Source organism: Olea europaea, chromosome 16, assembly GCF_002742605.1.
Source record: "Olea europaea var. sylvestris chromosome 16, O_europaea_v1, whole genome shotgun sequence".
In the NCBI taxonomy this organism is placed as follows: Eukaryota; Viridiplantae; Streptophyta; class Magnoliopsida; order Lamiales; family Oleaceae; genus Olea; species Olea europaea.
The window spans coordinates 11,895,737-11,901,736 of record NC_036252.1 but is presented as its reverse complement, the minus strand read 5'-3'; positions in this window follow the sequence as shown (position 1 = coordinate 11,901,736).

Sequence of the window (6,000 nt, the reverse complement as noted above, 5' to 3'; positions counted from 1 at the left end):
GAAAAGGGGAGAAAAAAAAAAACCAAAAATGGGAAAAAAAAAAAAAAAAAAAAAAAAAACTTTCAATGCGATATAAAATGCAATATTTTATTTTTTGGTAGATTTTAGGAAGGGATATAGGGAAATTTCGTCACAATAATATTGGAGAATACCTTTTTTACTCTGAATTTGAAATCTTATATTTGCCTAATTTTTATAAACGGTAAAGTTATTTTTTTGTACACATTTTGTAGGACTCATAAGTATTACTTAATTATCAATCACCCATTTCTATTAATTTATAAATTAAATATTTTTAAACACTTTCTAAACAATCGTTTAGATGGGAAGAAATTTCAAAATGTTTCTTTTTTTTTTTTTTTTTTTTTTTTTTTTTTTTTTTATTTTCTCTTTTTTTTTTGTTTTTTTTTTTTAATTGCACTAGGTTAGGGCTCTGATTTTTGGGGGGCTTTTATAGCGGAAATCTCTCGATAAATTTTGATTTCGAACTCAGAAAACAATCAAACGAACACTAGTTTACCTTGGCTCGACCCGAGACTTTCACTTTCACTTTGGTCTGCTTTCTTTCTCTCTAACCCCACAAAGGAGAAGGGTGACGATGTTAGCAATCCACAAAGATATAGAGAGGAAGAAGAACAATGGTTAAATCTTACTCACAACCTCACATGGCTTCCCTCTCTCTCGGTTGCCTCTCTTCTCTCAACTCTCATCTCCATTGCTACAACACACACACCATCACAAAACGGTTGGGAGATAAATACGTATATATATAAGTTAGTTTAGGTCACTCTAATTGGGCCTAGGGCTCACTAAGCGGGCTACCAATTAACCTAAAATAATGGGCCAATATTCAACTCCATATTAATCACTAAATGGCCCAACTAACCAAATAATCATCCAATCCAAACCCGAATCATCAAAAAGTGTAGTTCATCTCCGAGCCGAGCCGAGCCAAGTCCATGGTGTCGATAAATAATCCGACAACTGTTTTAAATCATCGTCCGGATTATTGGGTATCAAAAAACCCAACAATCTCCACCTTAATGCCCAATAATCTGCAAGCAACCAAAACACACAGTTTATACTTGCACAATCAAGGTAATCCAATAAAATTGGAATAACAGACCTTACCTCATGTTTCCAACTTGAAATACATACGATATTTGCTCCATGTACTCACCAGAGCTAAGATCAAAAACAACCAAGTAGAAACAAGTATTCACGGTGAACAAACAATCATGCGATAAAGATATATATAGGATAACACACACAGATCTTTTCAAAATCATGTTCACACAGAACCACAAATTAACACCTAGTTAATCAGCACATGGTCAAACACATATGCAACAAATGCATAAATGACCCCATGAAAGATCTCACCACACTTATCCTATCCCATTTCGTGTTACTCTCACCTCGAGAACACATATCCCCTCTCATCGCTCACCATGCTCACTAAATAGATCACACAACTCATGTCAAAATGGTAAGTCACAATAGATCCTAAGCTCTCGCAATAATCCTCTATCACCACATCACTTCTCCCAACCTACGTGGATAATGGGACTCCACCTTATAGAAGTGATAGAAGTGCCTCTCTCACACTCCACCTGTACAGGGTCTCTTTCACAGATAAATGATTCTACACATTTGATCACATCTCCACTCGTGATCCAAATGTCACACTCCACATCCCCCGTTACAAATCACCATGTACCCCTAGGCATTTATACTCCACCTTACCAAAGACATCCAACTCATTACTAATACATCTCAAACTCACTATGGCAAATCAAAACATTTCGGTGACAACAAAGGTTAATCCACTCACCAATGCTCCCCAAAAATTCACAAAGAAAATAGTGAAGGTGGCACTCTCAAAGAGAATCGAAGAAAGAGTCGATTACTTCACTACACTCACAAAAAGAGGCTCACAAAGATAAAGAAGGTAACCCTAACATGACTGCCTCACATAATCTCACAAACCACACAATCTCACAAAGATGAAGGAGAGAAACGACTGCCCAACTTTCTTCTCACTACCACACTCTCACACCACTCATAGAGCAAATAGAGTACGCCATAAATCTCAACCCACTATGTATGTAAACATATTACACAAAGTAATAAGTCACTAATTCATGCAATTATACACATCAAACATATTGAAAGTGTAACATTAACATTGCAACATAATTAAGTGATCATATACATGCAGAAAGGATTACACACAGATACAATGTAAGAATTGGGTTTATTCTCTCAATAAACCTCATTAGGATCACTACTCGACCCTAAAGCCACATTCGCCTTGTCTCCATCCTCATCTTTCCTTTTATTATCATCGTAGGACAATTTCTTTCAACTATATTCAAATTTTACCACAGTTAAAATATATGTTATTTTTCGCACTTACCTTAGACCTACAGTTGCCACCAATGCCAAATAATGACCACAAGTAAAGTATTAACACAATTAACATAGAATAGTCCACTAAACTTTCCTAAAGCCACATGCAATTCTAATAATGTAGAAAAATTGACAGCAAATTCACAAAGAATTTAAGGCAAATAATTCCTAGGCCTAGCAACAGGCAATGGTTACCCCTTCATGGTAACCCCAAACCTAATGTCACCCCACACGATGACCTCTAATGCAAAAAATAAATTACTCTACACATTTATTTCAGCTGCAATAATAAAAAGCAAAGAATACGATACCGACCGGACCACATCTGAAGGTCCGTAAATATCAAGACATGCGAATTCACAACTTTAAGAATATCACTATTCATCCTAAAGTCAACAGCAATCACAGTAACACGAAAACAGCACCCGACACCCGAACGTCCAAGGGCAAAATCGTCCAACTTTTATTGTATTGCTCCAAACTGAAATCTGAAAACACTGCAGGGTCCATCTCGTCATGGGGAAGATTCTGTCTGAAGACCACTTCGCCAGAATCAGACGGACGCGCCCTCACACGCCATTGTCGTCTTCCCTATGCGCTGTGCCGGCCAACCACACGTCGACGACCTGTCACCCTTCTGGCTTTTTCTCCGCCTGCACAGTCTACCGGTGGTGTCCGTTTTGTCAAACTCCTTTTGGTTTCACCAGAAAATGCCAAAACAGATCCGGTAGAAAATTGGAAAAAAAAAATCGAACAGTTTCTGCCTCTAATTTTCAGATCCGTTTTTTACCACTTCCAGCCCGTTTTTAGCCCCAAAAATCACAGATTTATCAATAACACAAGCTCTGATACCATTTGTAGCGGAAATCCCTCTATAAATCTTGATTCCAAGTTCAAAAAATAATCAAACGAACACCGATTTACCTTAGCTCGACCCGAGACTTTCACCTTCACTTTGGACTGCTCTCTTTCTCTCAACCCCATAAAGGAGAGGGTTGGTGGTGTTAGCAATCCATAAAGGTATGAAGAGGAAGAAGAACAGTGGTTGAATCTTACTCACAACCTCACATGGCTTCCCTCTCTCTCGGTTGCATCTCTTCTCTCAACTCTCCTCTCCATTGCTGCAACACACACACCACCACAAAACGGTTGGAAGATATATATATATATATATATATATATATGTTAGTTTAGGTCACTTTAATTGGGCCTAGGGTTCATTAAGCGGGCTACCAATTAACCTAAACTAATGGGCCAATATTCAACTCCATATTAATCACTAAATGGTCCAACTAACCAAATAATCATCCAAAAGTGTAGTTCATCTCCGAGCCAAGCCAAGTCCATGATATCGATAAATAATCCGACAACTGTTTTAAATCATCGTCTGGATTATTGGGTATAAAAAAACCCAACAGCTTTATACAACAATTCAGGTTTCGTGCTCAACTTGTTCTCATACGTACTGTCCCTCTTACCCTTTCACCAATTTTTATCGCTTCCCAGAGGTTTTAAGTTCAAATATGAAGTCTTGAGGGATTAAGAGAGCAGATGCTTTTGCAAAGTGGTTAGTACGTATAACAAATTTTCTTGAGCAAAAGGTCGGTCTTGTTACACTTTCACTCTTGTCTATATTTAACCTTAAGGGATTGCTTGGGAGTTTTTTTGATCGATTTCGGATGTCACCATTTATGAGGAGTTGAAAAAATTAGTACTGACTAGTTTCTTTTGGGGCACCAATTTTGGATTGTTTAAAAATCACCAAAATTGGCGTAGTTTAATTTTGATATGTTCTTTCAACCCAACGGATTGACAAGTTTTTGTCATTTATCATATTTTCTTCTAATTTTGCCCTCTATAAAATAATTATTTCCAACCAATTTGTATTGTTCAAAGCTAATTCGAAATTAAAAATATTAACTAAAAAATTTATTAATATGCAAAAAAATTACATAGAACTAAAATATTATTTATAAGATAAAAAATTGCTTATAAAATAAAAATACTACTAGTAAGAGATCACTTGTAAAATATAAAGAGTTGCTTATAAGTAAAAATCACTAAAAAATATTAAAAGAACAAAATTAACTTATTATTATAAAATTTACTTATGTAACAAATACTAACTTCAAATTTAATTAAATATTTAACTTTATTTAACTTTTTAAATTAAATATTTACTTATATGTAAAGAAAATTACTTATAAGTAAAATATCATGTATGAGTGAAAAAATTGAACGCAAAACACTATAAATTGAAAATTTCATTAAAGAATATATATGTAATTTTATTATTTTAAAAAAACTTTTAGAATCGATAAATAATAAACTCCCAAGCATAGATTGGACTGTTTTAAAAGTTGCAACTAAAACGTAAAACCATTCAAAATCGATTCACTTATAAATGCTCAAAATTAGTACTTGAAAAAATGCTCACAGATACCCCGAAAAATCTCAACAGGCCCTAAGTTATACGGTTTTAGGTGTAATTATGCTAATTAACTGTGTTTTCAACTTTTGTAATATAGGCTAGGTGATGACTTATGGGTTTGGCCTTACATCATAAAAGCTTAGCAACTCATGGATATGACATGATTTTTTGTCTCGTAAAACAAATCAAACATGTTACGTTGTATGGACAGTTATCATGTCAAGGTCCTAATGGCGTTAAATCAGTTGGAAACGAAATATCTAAAAAGAGAGATAGCAATTAATTATTTACTCAATAATTGTTGATTAAGCAACAAATTTCTTCTATTTGGCGCTTCCATAATTATTGGATTGTGAAATTGACAAATTGACGTTTGGAAAGCAATACTTAAAATAAAAATATATGGAACATTTCTTTGCGCGATATAAGATGCTTTGTGTGGAGGAAATTTCCATTGTTTTCATAATTGAAATGTCAGTAATAAAAGTAGGCTTTTTTTTACAAGTTTTGACAGGGTGCTGTCATGTCGGTATCCTGCTCGCCTTTTTTTTTTTTTTTTGTAAACTATCTTCTAATGGAAATCTGTTAAGTGTTATTTCTATAAAATTTTTGTTGAATTTTTTTTGTACTTATAGTATTGTTCAATAAAATACCATAAGTAAACGAAAGAGATTTCTCGATAAGCTTTAATAATTTCATGCATTTATTTTGCATTAATTTTTCCATAATTCTAATTCTGAAACTTCAAAATTTTAGATGTGGCAGAGCAGAATATTCTAGGTTAAAGTATTTCTACCATTAATTTATAAAAATTGTGCCCCGATCAAAGTTTTGGAATAAAAATAAGAATAAAAATAAAGTTTATATTTCGACACCATTCAAAGATCAACTTGTTAAAAACAAATAAATTTGCCTTCTTAATTTTTAAGTGAAATGATTCAAAACAAATTACGTTTTTTGCTAAATATCCTTGATTGTGTTTTTTGTGTTACCCATGGACTCAAAAACCCTTCATATCTTCTCTACTGTAAAAGGGTCACAATTCTGATGGAACAAATATCCTGATATTGAGAATTTTGAATTTGTACCTAAGGTGTCAACGAGCTGAGTCAAATTGGCTCGCGAGCCGAAACTCTTAGCTCGAGCATTTTTACGTC